We start from the raw sequence: 10,774 nt of genomic DNA, 5'->3' as shown, positions 1-10,774 counted from the left end.
CACACTAAATAAAGTAAAGCTCCAGGGAGGTGGCGGTCCCTGGGGCAGCATGGGGGCCTCATGTCCCCACGCATAATTAACAAGCCCCCCGCCCCTAATTAATTGAAGCCCCGGGAAGGTGGCAGTCCCCTGGGCAGCGAGGGGGGGATGGAGCCCCCAACGCATTTTTTGTATAAGCCCTTGGGGAGTTGGCAGTCCCCGGGGCTGCGGGGGCCCCCACAGGCCCCCACCAAATATTAAAGCATTGCCCCCGCAACCTGGTCCACCCGGGGGCTTAAAAAAATAAAGTGCGGGTGACGCGCTTCGCTTTTTAAAAAAGTTTTGGCCCGATTCACGGACCCGACGCAAATCCGGCCGAATTTGTTTTTAAAAAAAAATCTTTTTTGGGCCCGGGGGGTCCGTGACCAGGCCTAAGAGCTACATTTTTGCCAAATTTGGTGCAGTTCTGGCTGTAGCTTTGTCTAAAGTTTCCTATGGAAATTAACATGGAGAAAACACGTTTTGGGGCCCCCTTTTTTCTCGGCCCCCGCTTGACAAATCACCCTGAAACTTTTAAAACAGGAGCTGACCAGAGCGCCGCATTAGTTTTGAAAATTTCAAGAAGATTCGTCAAACGGCACCAAAGACATTGGCAAAAGAAAAGAAAAAACGCTTTTCCTATGGAAACTAGCTCCTAACTATAACTACCTACTGTCGACCGCCAGTAGGTAAAATATATATATATATATATATATATTATATATTTCAGTTTTTGGCACATGGAGGGCAGCCAATTAGAGACAAGCTCATTGTCGAAGTTAGGCTGTGCCAAAATATGTACTTATACAATCACTGCGATGATCCTCACGCACTTTTAAATTCACTATACACTCTGCTTGCAGTACTCTAATGATGCAGTCTCTACGTACGTACTTGTACAATGACCGAGACAAAGTTACATAACTAAAGTTTTCCCCCACTGTCAAAGGTAAGATGGTTGCATACGCCGTCCCGAGCACTATGTAATATGGTAGGGCCTAGGAGCAGCATGTTACATATAAAATGAACACACGGACACAGTTAAATAGTGGAACTGGGTACGGGCACGTGCGCTCGACTCCTTTTTATTACCAGGGTCACTTGTCCAGTGACGTCTGTGGTGGATGCGTGTGGGGTGATTGGAAGCCAACCCTCCGGGAATGGTTGGTGCTGGCAACAAGTACAACAGTAATCTTTAGATTAGACACAGAGATTCAATCATAAGGGGGCAATGATTTGTGCTGCACTAAGGTACGGGTACCAGATATGAAATCATACAGAAAAGATTCTATCATAAAGGGTTCATGACTTGTGATACACTGAGGTAGGACAGCAGATGTGAAATTATAGACAAACTATTGTATCAGAAAGGGTGCATGAGTTGTGCTGCACTGACATAGGGGCATCAGAAGCATTTAGCGTCTGGGCAGCCAGCGATGATGCGTAGTGCGGGCGAGCCACAGAATCGCAACTCGATGTGAATTGTGAGCCCTGCTTTCGCTAGTGTACATTGAAGGCAGTAGTCAGCACAGACACCGAGGAATGTTTTTAGTCACTTTCTCTTGACAAAGTTCGAGGACATAGAGTACAATACACTCTAATAAATAAATCATGTTTCAATTTAAATTGTGAGCTTTGCTGACCGCAGTGTAGGTGTATGGAACAAAAGATGAAACATTTATGGAATACACTGAGGAAATCTTGGTTGTTCTGAGTACAGTTGTGAAGTACGGTATTCTAAAGCTAGAATCTTAACTGGTTGTTCATCATATCGTCTACCTTTTTCAGTAGGGAAGAGCTGTGGAAAACAATGAGCTTCCAAATTTGTTTCCCACACTCTCATGGGAGTTCGTTTTGCTTTTTTGATCTGGAACAATTCAATAGAATGTCCTATCAGTTCTTTTGATTGTAGAGGATGTACAGTATAATGTTTATAAATGTCTTCTTTTCTTGAATTTTCGGTGGAATTTCTATGGTTTTGTATGATTGAAATGTCCAACTAACTATAACGTCCCTGAAAACTATGGTTTTTTCAGTGAATATATATGTATATATATATATATATATATATATATATATATATATATTACCTACTGGCGGTCGCCAGTAGGTAGTTATAGTTAGGACCCCTTTTCCATAGGAAAACCTCAACATTCTATTTTGAATAACTTTGGCGCCGGTCGATGAATCCTCGCGAATTTCTCAAAATAGGTGGGGCGCTACGCTCCGCTCCTACCCTGAAAGTCTCGGGGGGATCCGTCAAGCGGGGGCTGAGATAAAAGGGGGGTCCCAAAACGCGTTTTCCCCATGCATTTTTCCATAGGACCTTTAGAACGAGCTACAGCCCGAACGGCTGAACAGAATTACTCGAAATTTGGCAGAGAGGTAGTCCCTAGGTCAAGGAAGTGCCTTTTGTAGGTTTGGTGTAAATCTGTTCAGTAGATTCTGAGAAAATAGCCTTTAAATCAATATATATATCTGAGCCCGCTTACGGTACGCTTACCGTACGCTTACCGTAAGCGTACGGTGGCGTGCGCGAGCGCGATTCTGATTGGCTCTTAGATCTTAGTAAACATTCGAATCGGCCGAAACCAGGAAGCGGCGGCCGCCATTTTGTGTATTTCACTCAGAAAAAAAAGAGTGAAAACAAGAAAAGGGGGCAATGAGGAGAGTTACAGACCCCCTTACATTTGTGAGGGGGTCAAAGAAGGACTGTAAAGTACAAAGAAAACATTTATTGATTTTAAAAAAAATCACGGGGTACGCGTACGGTAAGCTTACGGTAAGCGTACGGTGGAAAAAAAAAAAAAAAAAATGAAAATCAGATTTAAGTGTTTAGATATTAGGGGGCTCTAAAAAGAGCCGTTGTGTTTATGAAATGATTTTTTAGTGGTACCTACAAGTAAGTACCGATGCAGAGTCTAAGGTTCAAGAGGAAGACTCTGTTCCCTTCATCATTGAAGTGCACACCATCTCCTCTATAAATGTCTTGCATGTCATAACGCAAGTTGTTGTGGTAAATGGCACCCATACCATAGTCACGGAGGAAAGCAGAAACAGATTTGTTGACGTGCTTTCTTGCTTTGTCATCGCACCGCGTGCCCACCGTGCGTGCACGGCACTAACTGCGTAAAGTGGGCGCGCACGCCACGAATGGCGTAAAGTAACTTAGCATTTAAAAAACCGTACAAATTCACTGAAAAAACCATAGGTTTCACACACGTTATAGTTAGGAATTAGCATTTAAAAAACCTTGCAAATTCACTGAAAAAACCATAGGTTTCACACATGTTATAGTTAGCGGAAATTTTACTGATAAAAAACCAATGAAATTCCCCCGTTATAGTTAGTGCAGGCAACTATAACTCACGTGACCGCAATCTTCTGCTGATGACATATGTGTCTTTATGAAAAAAAAATATTTGTAATATATGTATAGCTAAAAATGTATGGAAGAAGACATGGGCAAATAAGTGTCTAAATACAGTATTAGCATCAGCAGAGGATTGCGGTCGCGTGAGTTATAGTTGCCTGCACTAACTATAACGGGGGAATTTCATTGGTTTTTTATCAGTAAAATTTCCGCTAACTATAACATGTGTGAAACCTATGGTTTTTTCAGTGAATATATATATATATATAGTAACTTGTAAATTTCACAAAAAATACATATTTGTTGCTAAACTACAAATCCCATCAGGCTTCATTATGAGCTACAGATGGAGAGTATATAAAGTGAAAGAAAAGAGGGACTCACCTACCGTGAGAAAGACCCTGTGAGGGTGAAACGCATTGGTAGAGTAGTGGTGTTCGCCATTAAAGAAATACAAAGGATTCACTGAGTGTTAAGCTTTACATTTACGCTCTACAATTAAAATATCATGGTGCAACCAATGAGATATGTTGCTATCTAAGTTCTTTAATTTCCAGGCAATAGAATTTCTCTAACTACAGCTCATACAATACAAACTCCATAGTAAAAGTGTCTTGTGTGTTCTCCTTATATATGGGAAGACTGAAAAAACTCAAGCCACCACTGACGTGCTCCTCGTGCGCTTTTATTAACCATTTCTGTATATTCTCCCGGTTCTAAAAAAATAGAAGATTCAACTATAACTTTTCACAGAGGTAATCCTTTTTCCTCCAGTTCTGTTGTAACTTCTCTCCCATTGGTTGTTAGGAAAGCGTCTACCAAAAAACATAAAACTGATCCACCATCCCACACAAAAAGTCTTCCCGCTGTTTCTAGGGATATTTATTGGAAAAAATACATACATGAAAGAGACTAAAGCTGAACTACAAAAATTTAGCAACAGATGGTCTCCAATAGAGGAGAGACTATCCATGGCTGATCAACATTTTATATCCTTTGAATTTACTACCACCAAAGTGAACTCTCTTCGGGTACAAGTCTCTACTCTACAGCGACAGGTTGAAGATGTAGAAATCAGAAACAGGAGGAATAACTTGCATATTTATCTTTTACCTGAAGGTACTGAAGGTACTGAGCCTATTGTGTTTTTCAAATCCTTTCTTCCTAAAGTACTCAAAATGCCAGAGACAACCTTGCTTAATATCCAACGTACACACAGATTAGGGCATCAACCTCCTCTTGCTTCAACCTCTACCAGATCAAGAGGGGCAATACTTTACTTTCTGGAGTATACTGAACTACTTAAAGTTCTTGCAGCAGATACATGGATGAAAAGAGTTTCATGGTTAGGAACTGTTCTATATTATTCACAAAACTATGCTAAAATTACTGCGGATAGATGCAAAGTCTTTTTCAATATGAGACCAGCACTTGGAGCTTGCTTCAGCTTATTCCATCCTTGTGTATTTAAAGTGATCTACAAAAATAAAACAAAAACTACGATGATTATAATGAAAGACTTTCCTTGAGACTTGCATAGCAAAGAATACATCGAGATTGCCTAATGCTTGGCTTTTTCATGCCAAAATATCTGGTCACTTCAGTGTTGAGCTCAGTTATTTAACTTGACTGTTTCTGGTTGATAAGTCTGGTGTTTTGATATAGTTTACTTGATGGTGAATATTTATGCTTTTGACTGTCAATTTCTTTTTCATACTAGTTTTATTTTCTCTCTTCCAGGTACTGTGTTCCTGTTTCTTTTTTGCCTGTTCTGTTCCATGTTTCATGTTCTATTGCCAACCCCAAACCCCTCCCCGTGGAGTTCAGATGTACCATCTTTTCCATGTGGTTTTACCTCCCCCATACTTTAAAAAAACTTTTTGGTATGTTTCACAATTTCTTCACTTTTTTACCAGTGTTTCGCCTTCTAATTTTTCAACAAATTCACTCCTTTCCTTCTCATTTTGTTTAAATTCTTTTCCCCTCCTCTTTTTCAGCTACTACCACTTTACTCCTTACATATTTTTTCCACCTTTCTTTCCTGTCTTGCCAGCTTCATTCATTGTTACATGTTTATCATTTCATTTTCCTATTTAATGTATTTGATTTCACCTTTTTCTTTGTTCTCTTCTTATGTTGTTGAAAATTGTGTCTTAGAATATCAGGGGTCTATACACTGCTATTAAAAGGACGCAAGTTGTAACTCATTTATCAAACCTCAGTGCAAGCATCACACTCATACAAGAATCTCATCCAACAGAAAGTAAATCTTTGTAATTGAGGAGAGGGTGGGTTGGAAATGGTCGAAAAAATGGGGTTATAACTTTGTGCCATAAGTCACTTCATGTTCAGTTAATATCACAAGAGTCAGATAATAACGAAAGATGATCAATTACTAGATTATGGATTGATAAAGTTCCAATATCTATCTTTAATGTTTATGGACCCATTACTACTGACTGCCAGTTCCAGTCTAAAGATGCTCAAAAGCTTACATAATGTCCAGAAGATCATTTTCTGTTTGCTGGTGATTGTAACTAAATTTTCGACCCATTTATCAAAATTCCACAGCTACTCATGCACCAAATAAGTCACAAAAATTATGTGTTCATGCCCTAAAACAGAGAATTTAAATCATTGCATGGAGATTATATAATCCCACACTAAGAGAATATACATATGTTTCTCCAGTTCACCATACCTAATCAAGAATAGACCATATTTTTATCTCACACTCCCTATCTCAAATCTTATACTCAGCAGACATAGGCTCCATCCTAATATCCGATCACTCAATCAATCAATCAATCAAGCAGTATTGATAAAGCGCGGCTTATCACCTGAAAGTGTATCCAGGCGCTGTGCTGCAGGTCTTAATCAAAGAGTCAGGTCTTGAGGCCCTTCCAGAAGTAGGTCAACAAGGGTGAAGTGGGGAGGGCGATCCAGGATTTGGCGGCAAAGTGGGAGAATGAGCGCCCTCCGGAGCGGCAGTGGTGGAGGTGTGGTATCTGTGTAAGGGCGAGGTGAGTAGAGCTGAGGTGACCAGAGGTTCCTGGCAGGGTGCTGGAAATTCAGGCAGCGGTTCATGTAAGTGGGACCTTGGTCTTGGAGGGCTTTGTAGGCGTGGGTCAGAAGCTTGAATTGGCATCTCTTCTGGATAGGGAGCCAATGGAGGTCCTTCAGGTGCTGGGTGACATGGGTCCTCTTTGGTAGGCTGAGGATCAGTCTGGCTGTTGTGTTCTGGATAGTCTGATAGTCTGGAGTCTTTTCATGAGTTCAGTGGTGGTGCCTGCATAGAGTGCATTGCCGTAGTCCAGCCGGCTGGTGATGAGGGCATGTATTACTGTTTTTCTGGTGCTGAAGGGGAGCCACTTGAAGATTTTGTGAAGTATGTGAAGAATGTGGAAACAGGCTGAGGAAACTGCATTGACTTGACGTACCATGAAGTCTTTGCGTTCCAGGATGATGCTTAGGTTACAGGCATGGTCTTTCGGTGCTGGGGTGGGTCCAAATTCTGATGGCCACCAGGAGTCGTTCCAGTGTGCGGTGTGTCTCTCGAAGATCAGGACTTTGGTTTTGTTCGTGTTGAGCTACAGGCAATTGTTCTTCATCCTGGCTGTGACGTTCTTCATACAGTTGCGAAAGTTGGTCTTGGTCAAGGGAGTCCACTGAGAGTGAGAGGACGAGTTGTGTATCATTGGCGTAGAAGATGAGTTTGATGTTGTGGGATCCGATGATGTCTGCGAGTGGTGTCATGTAGATGGTGAAGAGGGTTGGTCTGAGTGATGAGCCTTGAGGGACGCCACAGATGGTGTGCTTGGGTTGTGATGTGAAGGAGGAAGTTGGTTACTTTGGGTGCAACCCGTGAGAAAGGATGCCTTCCATCTGAGCGCATGGTCTGTGATTCCGATCTGGCGAAGTTGATCAATGTGTGGTGGGAGGAGGTGTTGAGGGCGGCGGAAAGGTCAAGCAGGATCAGGTTGACTGATTCTCCTCTGTAGAGCAGGATGCGGATGTCGTCTGTTGCGGTGATGAGGGCTATCTTGGTGCTGTGATTAGCTCTGAAACCAGATTGGGAGAGGTCCAGCAGGTTGTTTCTTTCCAGGTGTTCAGTGAGTTGGAGGGTGATGGCCTTCTCCAGGACTTTGGCGGGAATGGGAGCAGTGAGATGGGACGTAGTTCTGGAGCCTGCAGAGGTTTTCTTGAGGAGGGGTCTAACCTCTGCGTGTTTCTAGGCATCGGGGGGAAAGTTGCTGTGGTAATGGAGGCATTGAAGGTGGTGGTGAGCTTGTGGCTGATCTAATTTCTCCTAAGATTAAAAAGGTTGATGGGTGCATGGGTCGGTGGGTGATCCTGAGTAGATGGGGTTCATTAGAGTAGTTGTGTTTGGTTTAGCGAGTTGTTCTCATGTGGAGAGCTGGTGGTAGGCTGTAGTAGTTGTTGGGATGTCGGTAATTTGCATACACGGTTGCTATCTTGTTGTGGAAGTGGTCGGCGAGGGCGTCGCAGAGTTGCTGTGAGGAGGGGACAGAGTTTTTGGTGGCTGGTGGGCAGGTGAACTCTCTGATGTTGGTGAAGTGCTCCATGGTTTAGTTGGTCCTGGTCTCTATCTGGTGAGTCGGGGCCTCTTTTCTCGCTGCTTTGAGCTGGTTGTGGTTGTTGCTGAGAGCGGACTTGAAGGTGGCTCGATCAGTGTGGTTACTACTGGAGCTCCATTTTCTCGCCAGTTGCTTGCATCTGTGCCTCGATGTGCTAAGCTCCGGGGTGTACTAACTGGCATGTTTGGTGGATCTATTCATTTTGCGTGGTTGAAAGTCACTACTGCTTGGTTCAAACTGGTGGTGGCGTTGGGCTGTGTGATGGTGAGGGCATCGATCCACTGGTGTTGAGTGACCTTGGCCCAGCTGCGGAGTGGGACAGTGTGGCAGTTGGGGGTGGTGTGGGGGGATCAAGTGAGAGTGAAGTGAACAATAGAGTGGTCCAACCAGGTGAGTTTCATGATGTGGCTGTATCTAATTGTGTTGTTAGGTGTGAAGATAGGGTCCAGCATCTGTCCTGATTTGTGCATGGGATCTGTGACCAGTTGCTTGAGGCCAATCTTTCGAGTAGGTCAGTGGAGTTGGTGGGGTCATCCAGGTAGAAGCTGAGGCCTACCAGGAAGATGTTGTTTTCAGATTCAATGGAGAATGGAGAGCGTGGTGATGAATTCGGCGATGGAGTCGCTGAGGTTGGTACGTGGTCCTGTAAGCAATGGTGCCTTTGATGGTGGTTTTGTCATTGGTGTGGAGCTGGAAGTTTATGTGTTTTATGATTGGTGTGGTTTTGTCGTCGGTGATGGTGCTCGTGATCGATTCCTTGTGTACGATGGCTATGCCACCTCTGTGTTTGTTGGCGCAGTCACAGTGTTTCATGTCGTACCCAATCGGTGTTGCGGTGACAATGTCAGGGGCAGATGAGGCAGTGATTCAGGTCTCTGTAATGAAGGTCATGTTACGGGCCAGGGAGTATATGGTGTCCAAGACCTCCGTGGCGTCTTTGCAGAGTGAGCTAGTATTGATCAGGAGGCAGTTGAGTTGTCCTGGGGGGATCGGCCAACAGGGCTGGTTTGGCTGTGGTTGCCACCATGGTGGTTGGTGCTAGGGTGGAGGTGAACCCACAGTGGCTGGAGGTAAAAGGTTCCTCAGTGGAGTGAGGCGATGCTAGGCAGCAGTTGTTGTTGCATTCAAGGTCTAGTGCACAGAGATCTGTGGCGGAGTATCTGTGGGAATGTGGGGACCAGGGTTCCTGGTGCTGGGAGCGGTCCATGCATGGATGCATGCAGATGGGCTTGCCTTTGGCCCACCTATGGCACACCGGTGGCGCTGCTGTGCTGTAGACTCCATAAGTAGTCCTGGGAGGTGGGAGGAACTGGCAGGGAGGGCAGTGAGCAGGAACGGTGGGGGCAGGAAAAAAATGACAGGAGCAGGCAATGGACACAACAGAGGGGCTGGGGAGAAAAACAAGCACTAAGGAGGAGAAGCAGCAATTAGAACAACAAAATGAGAACAGGGAACAAATAGAAATAAAGAACACCTGTACCAGTGAGCCTGGCAGACTGCGGGATAGAACCGGCAGCCTCATGGCTGAGCACAAGACTGCAGTCAAGAAGAGCTGGGGATAGCATCAGCGGGGGAGTGACGCATGACCAGAAGGCCATAGCCTACTCTCCCTCTCCCGTCTCTATTTATTTGGATGTTTTTCAAAAATCCAACGAGCCCAAAAGATTGAGATTCAATAATTCACTCCTCCAGGACAAATCCTTCACTTCCTCTTTTATCAGCCTTTTTCATGAATACTTTCACTCTAATCAGACAGATGATATTAATTTTCACACTATTTGGGATGCTTTCAAGGCCTCAACTTGTGACTTGGTAATTAGCTACATGTTTAGAATGAAAAAGTAGTCCCGCACTCAAATTATCAAATAAAAAAGGTTTTGCAAAAATTAAACATGTAGAACACACTTATTATACCTCCAAATCAAAAACTGTTTACAAGACCTTATTAATGCTAAACTTTGATTTAATAAGCTATTTATGGCTAATGCATCCACTTACCTCTTAAAATCTAGTGCAAGGTTTTATGGTGGAAAAAATAAATCTGGCAAATTGTTAGCAAACTACCTAAAAATTTGAAAAAACAAACTCATAGTTGAATCAATCATAGATATTAATCAGGTGCCAAAACACGAAGACTTAGACACCCTGAATGAATTTTTTCACTTTTATAAAACATTATATACTCCAGAAAATTCTCCCTCTGACTTTGCAGTTATACAATATCTTTTCACTTTCCCAAAAACGTTTAATACTCAACTTGACCTTGAGTCATAAGAATCCGATATTTCACAGCTAGAACTTCATACTGCTTAAATGATGCTTAAAAAGGATAAAGCTCCAGGTCCAGATGGTCTAACAGTTACATTTTTTACACACTTTCAAATCTACTTCTTCCTAAGATGCATACTCTTTAACCTTCTTTTCACATCTACACAAATCTACTGGCTCCTTTTCAGATGCCGTCATTTGCCTTATTCCGCAATAAGGGAAGGATCCAAACTATTGTAAACATTACAAATCTATCTCATTTGTCAACATTGATTATAAAATGTCCTCAAAAGCTTTATCTTTAGGATCAGAGTCTGTCATTCCTGAACTCCTTGGTAAAGAACAATCGGACTTTGTTAAATGGAGATATATTTCCAATAACATCTGTCTATTTTTTGAAGTTTTATCAAAGTCACACGTATGTCTGAACCTGTAGCAACAATAACCCTAGATGCTGCAAAAAGCTTTTGACTGAGTCGATTGGACTTTAGTTTTTAATACCCCCAAATGGTTTGGA

Source organism: Triturus cristatus, chromosome 5_2 (genome assembly GCF_964204655.1).
Source record: "Triturus cristatus chromosome 5_2, aTriCri1.1, whole genome shotgun sequence".
NCBI lineage: Eukaryota > Metazoa > Chordata > Amphibia > Caudata > Salamandridae > Triturus > Triturus cristatus.
This window is presented reverse-complemented; position numbering follows the sequence as displayed.